Below are 14,071 nucleotides of genomic sequence, written 5' to 3'. Positions count from 1 at the left end.
ACTCACCGGCGCCTCCACCGGCCCCTCCACGTGCCACTTCCGCTTCCTTCTTCTCGAGCCTTCTCGAAAGATTCTACCCAATGGGTGGCTGGTCCCTCTGGGGAGCGCCGCGGTTGCCATAGTGGCAGAAGAGCCGCTCCGGCGCTATTGGCTCAAGCCGGCCAGACTGACCCACCTACGTCCCCGCCCGCCCTAGCCACAGCTCTTTGCTCTCCGAATAAAACGGACAATGAAGACGGACCCCAAAAATCGTAATCTTCACAGTTTACTAGTGGGTGATGGTGTGCGACCTCGAGGGGCTGAGAGCGGGGAAACAAACCCCACTTCTGCGGAGACCCTAGACCCCTACACCCTGAGGAGGCCGACCAGCTGTCAACAGAGCATGTCGGGAACCGTAGTCCGGCCGGGAGACTGTGTGCGCCTTGTATGCTGGGATATGTAGTTCCGGCCGCAGTGCGTGCCGGGACCCGGCTTTGTTTTAGGGAGTTCGCGGGAGAGGCCCGGTTCCCCGTACTGTGTTTGCGCGCCTTCTCCAGCAGTGGCATCTTGTTTGCTGTTTGGTTTGTAGTAGCTTCTGTTGTTGTACAGATCACCCCACAGTGAATTATGAATTAGAAGAAGGAATTTCCGTTGATGCGGCTAATAATAGGCACAGGGTGTGTGTTAAAAGTTCTTGTATTCATCAGCCGGCAGGATATTCTTTTGTGGAATAAACTATAAGAGGTTGTTGTTGTTGTTACTGTTTTCTTTGTAAAGGAAGCCCTTTTAAATGTGGCGTAATTTGGAAGGTTGTCTGTAGTATCCCTTGCTGCTTATTTTTGAAGTCTGACTTGAGCAGACCTCGTTTTACCCTGCCCCTCCTGGCCATAAATTATTAAGTTTTGCTTCTTGTTTGATCTTGTTTCTTTCCCTGAACAGTGGTGTTGCTGTCAGCTTGTTTTCGGTAAAGAGACAAGGACGAAAAGGAAAAAAAAAAGGTGGAATTCTGCTGCTATTACGTCTTTTACACACTTCTGTGTCTTTCAAGTTGTCCCGATAACTCCTTGCTCCCTCTCCCCCCGGGCACGTAGAAATATAAGCACAGTTCACATGTGTGTAACTGGATAAGGTAGTAGTAGTGAGCTGGAGATACAAAAATATGTCTCCTGAAGAGTATGGCAATTCTTAGAAGGTTATAATAGAAGCCTGGGAGGCCGGCTTTTATTACATACAAAGTAAATTGCATGTGCGTTTCGATGGTCGGCCCGCATTTAGACGAACTACTTAACTTTTAATTGCTTCAGTAGCTATCTAAAGGTGATTGTATTCTTACCTTTGAAAATTGTTTAGCTGTACTGATTTTTTGTTTCGCCTTCCAAAAACTTCTCTCACCCCCACTTTGTTTGCATAACAAAACCTTGTATTAAAATCACCGGAATGGTAGCACCTTTGAACAGAAAGAAGGGAACAGTTCTTGCCTTTAGAGCTAGACAGTTTCAAGTCAGATTCAAATCCTGGTCTATACTAAGATACTTTATAGCACAGCTTGTAGGAGTACCAGCCTTCCAGAGTTAGACTTTATGGGCTTTGATTCTGGCTCTAGATACTTATGAATTTGCCAGCTGTGAGGCCTTGAGATAATTACTAAACCTGCTTGAGTTCCACCTCGCAGGTTGTATGTAATAACTGAGGATGTATATAAACCACCAAACGTATGTCCTTATTATGTGATATCTGGGTAATCTTCAAATTGTTATTGGGGCTTTGGTGTCATTTGTAAAAATGGAGGTAACTATCTTTGTTGGGAGTTTGGAAGGATTACATATAAATACAACATCTACATGGTAGTAGGCATTCAACAAATTATAGTGGTAGTAATATTATTCAAGAAAAGCCAACACCACAACTGCTATCTCAGCTCACGCTTCCATGAATGCTGAGTTGTACATGTTCGTAGCCCCCTTTTATTTAATCAGTTCACTTTAATTATTGGGACAGGTGAGGGAGTAGGGGCCATATGAACTATCACATTATCTAATTAGATGATACTATGCTTATTATTCAATTAGAATCCTTGTTTATATTACTTTATCCTATTTTACTATTTTATTTTGATTTATTACATTTTTATTTTTTTACATTTATTTATTTTTGAGAGACAGAGGGAGACAGAGCATGAGCAGGGGAGGGGCAGAGAGAGAGGGAGACACAGAAGTAGAAGCAGGCTCCAGGCTCCGAGCTGTCAGTACAGAGCCTGACGCGGGGCTCGAACCCACAAACCGCCAGATCACGACCTGAGCCAAAGTCGGACGTTTAACCGACTGAGCCACCCAGGCGCCCCGATATATTACATTTTTAATACACATAACTTCTCACACTATTTCTGTCATAGCGTCAGAAATTTTAGGATCAAATAAAGAACAGACACAGATCCCAACACATCATTGCTAATTATGGAGCCAAAGGTAAACAAGGAATTAAGGTGACTTTATCCTAAATCTGCTAGCAGGTATCCTTGCAGTTACTAGGGGTTTTCCCCCATATTTGATGAACAAGAGAGTCATCAACATTGGAAACAGAAACAGCTCCCAAAGAATAATAAAACAAAAATGCAAAGATGAAAGAAAAGCCCAAACAAAAATGCCATTCCGAGAGATCATGTGCAGTAAATATAAACAAAAGTTGTGATGGGCTTCCTTAAAAGGAAGGAAGAGATGGGCAAAACAGTGGTCATGTAGGTAGAATAATGGACACGAAAGTGCCCATGATCTTCAACTTCTGGTGTGAGTCACTATTGTGGCTGTCTCTGTATTCAGCCTGTGCCAGGTGCGGGGGGTTACAGAAGCAAAGAAAATTTGTTCCAAATCAGGAGGAGTTTTGCATAGCTTCCCTATAGTCCCTGTGCATCTGAATGCTCAAACACCTCAAATCTTGTCCAGTTGAGTCTTTTCCAACATTTGCTTTCTAAAAGATTTTTTCTTCTCATATATTAACTTGAAAATTGTTCTTTGACAATTAATTCTGATAAAACCTATTCTGTCTTCATTTTAAGTGATACTAGAAAGAATGATTACCTAAAAGTAATCATGGAATGCATGGAAAAATCCTGAAGGAAATAAAGACTGGTGGGTTGTTTTTTTTTTCCCTCCCAACTTAAAAAGAATCACCATATAACAAATGTGGTTAGCAAAAACTCAAATTATAGGATAAAGTTCATATCTGCCCCTCCAAGCTTAGTGTGAACCATTTTCTCCTTGGAGGGCCAATGACCTCCTTTCGCCACCTCAAAGCTTTTGTGCACCCCGCCACCCCCAAGCTCTTCCTTGGGCTCTTGGCTAGGCCAGCTCCTTGTCAGTCTCCAAAACTGAGTTTGAATCTCATGTACAGAGAAAGTTTCTGAGTGCCCCCCAGTTAGGACATCACTCTTCCCCAAGAAACACCCAAGGGATTGTTTAGTTATTAAGGAGAAGCTGATGCCAGACCTTGCAGCCAAGGGTGGTCACTGTTTGGTTTAAGCCAATCAGCACATTCCATTCTTCTTGGCCACAGTCATTGGTTTAGGGATGGGCACGTGACCTACATAGTCCACTCAGGTGATTCTCAGTGTTCTTGCTTAGAAGGCTGAGATGTGAGTGTTCTATGTGTGCCCCATTCCATCTCCTTGCCTTCCCGTAGGCACCCTTAAGTGAGGTTATGAGACCAACAATTGTTATGATGGACCTTACTGCCATGCTGGAAAGGAAGTTGGAATAGACACTTGGATAGATATTGGAGCCTGGGCATTAAGTCAACCCTGAGATCCATCCTACCTCTGGAGTTAGGTGAAACCATATTTTTCTTCACTGTTTAGGCCAGCTTGACTTGGGAGTTTCTGTTATTTGCTGCTAAAAACATCCTAATTTCCTCGGCAAGGTAGGTCTTCCTTGACTATACTATCGAAAACATCCTCTAGTTATTCTCTATTGTTATCCATTTATTTCCTTAACAATATGCACCACACTCTGAAATTAAATTGTTTACTTAGTTATTTATTTGCTTATTTGCTTATTTCCTCTCTTCAAATTGTGTGGCTCAGGAAAGCAGTGACCTTGTTTTTCTTCTTCACAGTGCCATAATGGATACTCAATAAATATTTGGTGAATTATCGGGAGACAGAAATACATCACAAACTTACTGGGAAAAAAGAGACATGTGTCAGCTTTCCTCTAACACCAGGTTTCTCAACCTTGGTGCCGTTGACATTTTAGGCCAGATGATTCTTTGTTGTGTATGGGCTGTCCTAGAGTGTTTCGCAGTACCACAGGTCTTTACCCACTAGCCACCAGCAGTAGGAAAATAAATGTCCCTGATTGAGAACCATTGCTATCATATCTATAAGATTTTCACTTCAGCTTACCTGGCACAAAGATGCATAGATGTTTTTGAGAGAAAATAGACTAACGTTTGATTCTGAACCTGGAGGCTAAGTCAGACTATGAATAAGTCAGACAGTTCCATCCAGTAGGCGAGGAGGGATCGTGTGTCTCCCATTTTGCTACAGGACATGCCTTGCTGTTGTGAAAAGGGGCCCTGCCCATTCTGAGTGGTTGATTTTGCCTGTGATTGAGAAGTCTTTTTGTGATTATAAATTATTTCAGACAAATGTATGTGACTCACCACTCTTCTTTGCTTTAGTTTCCTTACTTATGACCTAATAATTAGAATTCCTGCACTGTTACTGAAAATTATTAAGCAATTCTTATATCTATGGTTACCTTAACCATTCTACTGTGGTAGAAATAAGAGATTTCATATTTGGATAACTGGGATCATTGCTGCCCTACATAATATTCTGATTTTTCATCCTGAAATCTAAATTTGTAGGCCAGAAACAGATTCCTCTTTTTTTTTTTTTCTTTTCTTTGTTTCTTCAGCACATGTGAGAAAAAGGAAAGGAAGAAGAATTGGTACCCTATGTCTTCTCTTTTCTGAACTATAATGGGGTAAATTCAAAGTCCTTGTAAATAAAGATGAGTCATTTCCCCGCCACTATTTGGATTTGCCCTGTTGGAAGAAGTGCCTTCATTTTAGTGGGAAACAATCACCGAAGTGTTGGTGTTTTCCTGTGGTCGTTTATGTTTTTTTGTTTTTTGTTTTTTTTTTTTAATGCATCAGGTAGATTCTGAGACCAGGATGTGTCTGAGTTCCAGAAATGTTAGCATCTTTACAGATGCTGTTGTTAGATGGCACGTTAGGTTTATGGAACCCACGTATATTCAGTTTCCCGAATGAATTAATAATCCACTCAGGAGGGTGGGTTGTTTTCACTGGGCAAGTCAGACCGTTATTTCATTTGTGCCCAGTGAAATGAAATCCCTCTTTCTAGAGACTTCAGGAGAACCGGCTGCCTGATTACAAAGTCAGATCTCGGCAGAGATGGATGTAATGACAAAAGGTCTGTTGTCTTGCGGTGGACAACTGGAATAATTGGAAAAGAGAGGGACATGAGAACTAAGAGTCATGCAAATTAAAGTTGCTTCTTAAAATTCACCAACAAAAAGAAGAAATAGCAAAAAGGCAGCAAAAAATGCTGCCAATTCTGAACGATGAGGCACTCCAAAATAATAGCACATGCCTTCCAACTGCTTTCTATATCAACAAACATAAGGTTTAAGGTATGTTAGGAGTAAAGCATTGGAGAAGATGTATCCCTCCAACCTCCCAGAGACAGAAAAACACAATTACTGGTAGGAACCTGAAACCGGCTATTTAGATTGTGAAATATTAAGTCTGTTTTTCCTGAGGAAGTTTGTGTGTCGTTTTCTTCTCATTAAAAAAAAAAAGCACACTCCCCGAGTCTGTTATTGCGCTTTATTTTGCCCTTGCAAAGTCTCCCTTCTGAGGAGTTCACCCTTTCTCAACTGTTTTTAATTTTTTGACAGGTCAGTTTCTTCTCTTTGGTCTCTAAGGGAAGCAACAGGGTTAGCCCAGAACAAAAGGTCGGGAATGTCTGTAGTGCCTGACCCTGCCTTTTCATACCCGCCTCCAGCCTCCTCATTTACTATTGGTTGTGTCTCATACGTGGCCAAATGCAAGTCCCTGACCTGCCTCTGCTAAGGTTCTTAACATATGCATGCTCTTTTCCTACTTGATTTCTCTTTGGCCTTCCAAAGGCTGAGAGACCTACCAGCAGAAGGCAGCCTCAGTCCTGCTCAGTCCTGCGAGGCCGTCAGAAAAGGGCCTCTTTCTCCCAGAACAAACCAGTACAGAACTTTATTTCGTCCGGCCCCACGCTGGCCGCGTTTGATCTTCCAATGGTCAGGACACCTCCTAAGGAAGAGGAAGGACCAACTATGCTTGTTACCCCTGGGGGACAGAGATGAAAGCAAAGGACATTTTTGTTCCTTGGGAGTACAGGAAGCCCCACCCTTACTACTGTGATCTATGACCTATCCTTGGGGATCACATTTGTCCTTGAACAGAACTCTTCCCTGAGGGAGAGTTTATAAGTCAGAGAGTGTGAGGATGCTTGGCAGGGATGGTGGGAGAAAGACAGTAATATTGAGGAGCACGGGGCTGTTTCCAAAACGGACAGCGAGGACCTTGTTGACTTTTTTCAATAGTAGTGGGTCTCTAGGAAATTAATCACAATAAAATAAAACCAAAATGGCCAAAACCTTTGTGCTTTAAATATGTCCTTCCAGTTTACATAATTAAAATGCCTCTAAGCCTTCAGCTTGAAATGCTTTTTCTGCTAACTGGTCAACTTTGCACCTCACTGATTACAGAGTAGCCCTTGGCTTCACCTACGAGTGGATGAGCACCTTCAGGGTGCAAGGCCTTCGCTTTGTACGGAGGCCATGATGGTGATCAGCCCACGTCCTTAGCAAACTGAAGGCGTTGCGGCTCTTGGAACCGAGCGTGGTAGGGTTCAGGGCCCCAGCAGTGGGGCTGTGGATTTGCCTTTACGGTGAGAGTCACAAGACAACCCAGCAGCATCCGTGTCTGGAGTCAGATGGACCTGGGTGTCAGTCTTTGCATCTGCAACATCTCTTGGGCAAACTGCTATACCTCACCTCTCCGAAAACGTTACCTGTGAAATGTGGGTAAGAAATCCTACCGCTTCGTGTATCGTGGGGGCCAGTTAATTCAGTAATGTAACATAAGCAAAGTGCCTGCCACAGAAAGGGAACATAACAGACAGCAGCTATGGCTGTCACTGCTTTGATTATTTAATTTCCTGGTCACCCGCAATGCTTCCAATTAGCTTCATTTCCCTCGTAACCCTTCCCCAGTAAGAGAACCTGAAATTCTTTACTTGTCCTCACCGGTCACAGTGCACTCCTCATACCGCATGGCTGCTCAGACAAGTAACCGTCCACAGATTTCAAAATGTTAGATCTGTGTTCATATCTTTGCAGATAATTCAAAACCAGAGAAGCAGATTTTAGCAGGGAGGCTAAAAATGCCTCCTCTCCGCTGTCAGAGATTCTTAAGAACATTCTATCACAGATTTTAACTTTGTCACTGTCTTGGAAAGATTAACTTTATTTTCTTTACGTTTACTTTTGTTACATTGTTCTTAGAGCCCTTTACCCACGGTTATTTTATCATGCATTTTGCTTCTGCTTAATGGATCGCTATAGTGATATTGTACGTCTTCTAAAGGAGTCGTCTAATACCACCCACTAATTGGACTTCTGTCAGCCACCCGTGTTTGCTCCGCACTGGAAGTTTCCCCCAGCCTATTCACTCACCCATTCAACCACCAACTATTTGTGGAATTCTTCCCATGGAAAGTCGTTATGTAAAAGTGTTACCGTTGATTTGGAAGATCACGATCAACAGAAAAAAAATTGCCTGCCTGCTGCGGTGAGGTGTTAAATGGAAGGCTACGGGGAGGCCAGGGCTTGGGGACCAGACAGAGCTTTATTCAAATCTTAGCTCTCTCAGTGTAACTCTGTGACTTCAGGAAGTAGCTGAAGCTCTCGGACCCTCAGCTTTCCTCTTCAGAATGTGAATCTGCCATCCTTCACTCAATATGCATGTGCACTTTGTGCTAGGTATGTCTCCAGGCCATTTATCTATGCTCGCTTGTTACCTTCTTACCCCAGTGCCATAGGGCATCTGGCCAGCGGGTCCTCAACAAACGCCATTTTGTCTTCTTCTATCCTTCTAATTCATATATTCATTTAATAAACCTTGGGCGAAGCCCTGTGCTAGGAAGCACTTTTTAAAGAAAAAAAAAAAAAAAAAAGATAAAGACCACGCTTCAATCATCCGATGCAATCACTGTAACGACAGCACTGTGCATAGAAGCAGAAGCAGACTTGGGCCAAGGGCATGGAATGGGGCGATAAGGTAGACACACCTGAGCCGAGGTGAGGCGGCTGGGAGAAGGGTACTCTGTTTCTCTCCCAGGGTATGCAAATACACAGAAGGTGAATGACACCCGTGGGGACAAGCAGGGTAGTATTTCTGAACTGCCAGGGTCGCAGTGAGGAACGAGCGACAATTATGTAAAAAACATAAGCACAACAGAGTGGTACGTACCAAAGATGTGTTTCCAGATGGTGCGTGGGTACGAAAAGGTCAGGAAGGGTTCCAAGGACCTCGTTGATGTTTGTAATAGCAATGGCTATCCAGGAAATTGATCGTGATAAAATAAAATCCATATGGCCGAACCTTTGTGTGTTTAAATACGCCTTTACAAATTGCATGATGACAATGGCTATCAGCTTGTTCTTTTTTCAATTCTACACTTTCCTCATTCAAAGTGATTTGGATGAGGCCAATTCACAAGGCCGGGGCTTTTTAGAACATGCTAGAACCTGGGCTGGTTCACACAATTGGTTGGTGAAACCCGTAATGATACCAAAGTGGTGCTTTGGGTCCCGACTGCTTCTGGAGGAGGGTGACCCTCTGCTCCCCTGACTGGGGTCATTCACTACGCATCTGATCCAACCCCAGTGGCTACCCCAAATAGGACCAGTGAGGGGCTTCGACTGGCTCACTTCAGACACAGCACCACCACAGCGAGGTGAGTGGGTGGATCACGAAAAGGAATTCTCTGGCAAAGCACCTGTGGGCTAAGAGCAAACCCCAATACATCTGAGACTAGGGGCGTCAAAGTGTGAATAAATTGTAGAAATGAAAATGCCCGTGTAGAAAGTAGGAATCCTAGAAATGTGAATTTATTCTCTTTGCCACCCAGGGGAGCCAGAGGCTCATGAAAATCTTACACGAAGCTGCCTAAGTGAAGAGCCACGGCATAGAAAAGGAGTATTTTAGTTTGAGCTTTTGCGGGCAATGCGGATCCAACCAGCCAACAAGCTAAAACTAAAAACGGGAATTTGGTGATGCACGTAACTTGGAAGTCTCGGGGTGCATATCTCACCCCATCTCCACTTCAGGCTCGGCCATATCCAGGGCCTCCAGTGAGCTTATCAGGACTTGCTCTGTCTTTGTACATCCGTCTCTCGGCTGAGCTCTGCTATGTGTTCCTTTTCTTCTGTGATGGGGATGAAGTCAGGCCCTGAAACTCCGGGTTGACATGGTACTTACAGCTCAGGAGAGGGGAGCCAGGGGCGGGGGGCACACGTGTTTTCCAGAGAAGCTTCCAGGGCCCCTCTGAGACAGGTACCTTCTATTTCATCCTCATTTTACAGATGCAAGTACAACTCTGCTGGATTCAGTGACTTCCCAAAGGACAGCTGGTAACTGGTGGAGCCAGGTGTTAAATACGGAAGTCCTCGCTTGGTACAAAGGGGTGGGAAAGTGCAGGGGGAGGAGGCGCGGGGTGTGGGGCCAGCACTGGCTGGCAGGCTTGGGTGATAGAGGTAGTGGGTGTGGGTGCAGGCAACACGAGGAAATAGACCAAAGGGCTCCTGAGTAATTCCTTCCCTTCTCTTCAAGCGCCGCCTAAGGCACAAAATCCCTACCAGGCGAGTCCCAGAGAATGGAATCATGTTCATCCTGTTAGAGGCACAGTTAATATCGCTGGTGCTGAGCAATTTGTGGGGATGGGATGGGGTGAAGCTTCCGGAGTGTAGGCGGGGCTGTACTCCCGTCTGATCTCACACAGAGCAGATCCTAACCTCCCCTGGGGAAGGGGCACAGAGGGTCCCTGTTAATTGAGACCAAGTGGCTAAATCTTGCCAGGAAGGTTCCCTGGAGTCCAGTAGGGGTGAGAACAGCCCATAGAAGTGTATCTCAGAGCCAGTGAGGGCAGGGGAGGGGGCTGACTGGAAGAACTGGGGATTAACTGTGTTTTAGAGAAACCATAAACTGTGAAGTGAGGTCTCTGGCAAACAAAGATTTGTGGCACGAAGTCAGTGTTCCAGGGTCTCCCTGAATTGAGGGCAATGTTCAGGAGTGTACTAGGTAATGGGGACATGAGGTAACACCCAGAGCACATATGATCTGGAGACAGATGAAAGCCGAAACCAGAGGAAGCCAGGCCTTGCCCTTGAAAATTTAATCAGTCTGTGACTTGACTGTAGTTATTGTAGGATCACAGCCCAAGCCCTACAGTAATTGGTTTTATGCTATTTGGATTTCTTAGCTTCCTTTTCATTTTGTCTAATAATTTTAAAATACCGTATTATGGGGGCGCCTGGGTGGCTCAGCTGGTTGAGTGACTTCAGCTGGTTGAGTGACTTCTGCTCAGGTCATGGTTTCACAGTTCCTGAGTTCGAGGTCTGTATCAGGCTCACTGATGTCGGCAAGGAGCCTGCTTCAGATCCTCTGTCCCCCTCTCTCTCTGCCCCTCCCTGCTTGCGCTCTCTCTCTGAAAAATAGATAAACCTTAAAAAAATCACTGTATTCTGTTTTAGTTGTGTTTAAAGGAAAAGGAAAGGAAAAAAGGACACACACCCACACGTAAGAGAGATTTTTTGTGGCTGTGTTAGGGTTGATAACATTTGGATGGCACCTAGTATCCCCAGGTCCTGTCCTGTCCTTGAGTTTCTACAGAGAACAAAGTCAGGCAGAGACGATACCATTATTAGATTTTTGCTTCAAACCCTGTTGTAGAAATCTATCGGTGGTGAAGGAGATCCTTTTATGTGGCTAGTGGCAAACCTCAGGGTCATCCTGAGCTTTCCCGCACGGATGCCCACACATTTACTGCTCGATATTCATCCATTCAACATTGATTCTTTAAGTATCTCCTACGTGCCAGGCACTGTTCTAGGCACTTGGTCTTTAGCAGTAAATAACACACAAAAAGCCTTGCCCTCATGGATCTTACTTTCTAACAGAGGGAGACAGAAAAAAAAAGACAAAATGATGGCTTATGGTAAGCAGTGAGGAAAACTTAAACAGAATAAGGAGGGAACAGGTGGTTCAGGGGACTGTGTGTGTGTGCGTGTGTGTGTGTGTGTGTATGTGCACGCATGCACATTTCTCCTTAAAACGGGGTGATAAAAGCACAGACCTGAAGGAAGTGAGGTAATGACATACAAATATCTGGGGAAAGGGATTCTAAGCAGAGGGAAAAACAGATGCAAAGACCCTGGGATAGAAGCATGGTTAGCATGTGTACCAAGTAGCAAGAAGACCAGTGTGTCCTAAACGGAGTTGCAAAGGCAAAAGTGGTAGGAGAGGGGGTCAGAGAGGTCACTGGGATCATCTATGATGACATAAGACCTTATCGCTCACAATGAGATCTGTTATTTGCCTCTGAGTGAAATGCAAAAAGCTTTGGAGGGTTTTTTTGTTTTGTTTTGTTTTTTTTAATTTTTTTTTTCAACGTTTTTTTATTTATTTTGGGACAGAGAGAGACAGAGCATGAATGGGGGAGGGGCAGAGAGAGAGGGAGACACAGAATTGGAAACAGGCTCCAGGCTCCGAGCCATCAGCCCAGAGCCTGACGCGGGGCTCGAACTCACGGACCGCGAGATCATGACCTGGCTGAAGTCGGACGCTTAACCGACTGCGCCACCCAGGCGCCCCACTTTGGAGGGTTTTGAGTAGAGGAGAAACATGATATTCATGATTCCCAAAGGATCACTCTAGGTGCTGCAACATTCTAGAGCAACGTTGTCTGATAGAAATACAATATGAGTCGCAAAAATGAGTCATAAATGATTTTTAAAAATTTTCTCGCTGCCACATTAAAAAGTAAAAAGAAACAAGTGAAAATAATTTTAGTATATTTAACTTAACCTGATGTCTAAATTATTAATAGTATTAATAGTATAACGTATCAATATAAAATTATTAAGATAGTATGTACGTCTTTTAAAAAATATTAAATCTTTGAAATCTGGTATATATTTTACTCTTACAGCACCTCTTAATTCAGCAGAGTCACATTTCAAGGGCTTAGTAGCCATTGAATACATGGCTTGTGGTTACCACTATGTGTAACACAGGTCTGCACTACAGAGGGCAAGGGTGGAAACATGGCCTCCAGTTTGGACGTCCTTATGGTGCAGATGGGAGATAATGGTGAGGTGGCTGATACTAAGGACAAAAGTGCACCAAGGATGAGCAATCCTGAGAAATAATAACTTGGCCTCAAAGCATAGGCTAGAACTTGTGGACTAGCTCACTCCCACCCCCTGTAGAGAGAATGAAGAACCACATTGGGGAACAACCCCAGGCCAGACATATGACAAGACTTGGAAAGAGAAGAATCCAGAAATAGACTTTATTCTCTGGCTTAGCATTGTAATACTTGCCACATCACACTCTGTCATCCAGCAAATCTCCACCATGTCTTGATCCCCAAATTATTATGTAGACCTTGGACATCCTTTTTAGCACTCTTCTATATGATGTGCCCTGGGATGGGGAGCAGGGGAGGCCATATTTTCCCCCTCGAGGCCAGAAGTTCCTCATTTGAGTTCTTGGCTTATTAATCCCAACGTATTCAATGATCAGGCTGAGTCGACCATATTTCTATTGTTCTCCAGAGAGAAGGTTGGGGGAGAATCCGGAGTTCATGGGTCTTAGGGACTTTTGTCTTCATAAGCCCCTTGCCCCATAATAAAATAAAAAGTATAGTTTACTAAAGCATTGGTAAAAAGATGACTATATCAATATTATATGTGAAAACATTTTCTTCAGCATGAAAGTTCTTTTTTTCTTCTGATATTAAAAGAATATGCTGAAAGGTTTTTGACCCCAGACCCTATGCCTGCTGTGCCTAATGGAGAACTTTACTCTGGCCCCTTCCTGAAATTATCCTATCTTTTCTGAAAATCCCCCCAAATGTGAGTATTTGAGCCCCTCAGGCCTTTATGAGGTGGCTCCCACTTTCCTCTAAACTGGATCAAGGTGAGATGTTGTTCTATCCAGGGTCATACTCTATAATAGGTTGAGAGCCATCCATAATTTATTTCCATGGCCAACTAAGTTTGTCTGGCAGGTTTATATAGTGAGCTCAGACAGGAACCCAGCCCAGATAATACAATGCTAGTATATAAAATAACTCAACATTTGCATCAACGTATGAAACTTTAACTCTTTTATTTCTCCCCATGAAGAAATTAAAGTTGAAGAGACAGACAGAAGATGTACTTTTTTTCATTCCCCTCTATTCTGTCCAATCCGGCCAGAGCAGTCACAGAGGGTTGGTGGATTCTGGATTCTTACTCAATTGCTCAGCCTAGGCCATCTTCAATATATTCTGTGGTAGTCGTTGGGTGGTTGCACTGTGGTTTGGTTCTCCTCCCTCCAAGCACATCATGGGATAGTGCTTTCCCTTTACATTTGGGCATGGCCATGTGATCTACTTTGGTCAACAGAATGGGAGTAGAAGTGTCATGTGTTACCTCTTGGTGAAAGTCTTTAAGACAAAGTATGCAAATTATTATGTTCTCTTTCCCTGCCATGGGTCCACCATGTTGCAGATGAAGGGGCGGAGGCCCGTGTCTCTGGGTGTGGACACTGTAGAACACCACAGATCAGAGGCCCCTGACATAGACATATATTGTAAGCAAAAATAAGCCTTTTTTTTTTTTTTTTTTAGAGTATTTGACAATAAACCGTAACTGGGGCTGGAATGCGTCCATAGTTGTATTTCTCCATTTCTAGATCTCCTTTGTGTCTCACTTTTCTAAAGTTCCCTGGGGTCAATATAAAACATAGGAATGTAACAACACAC

Source organism: Panthera pardus, unplaced genomic scaffold, assembly GCF_024362965.1.
Source record: "Panthera pardus isolate Hobbes unplaced genomic scaffold, ASM2436296v1 HiC_scaffold_1, whole genome shotgun sequence".
Taxonomy (NCBI): Eukaryota; Metazoa; Chordata; class Mammalia; order Carnivora; family Felidae; genus Panthera; species Panthera pardus.
This window is presented reverse-complemented; position numbering follows the sequence as displayed.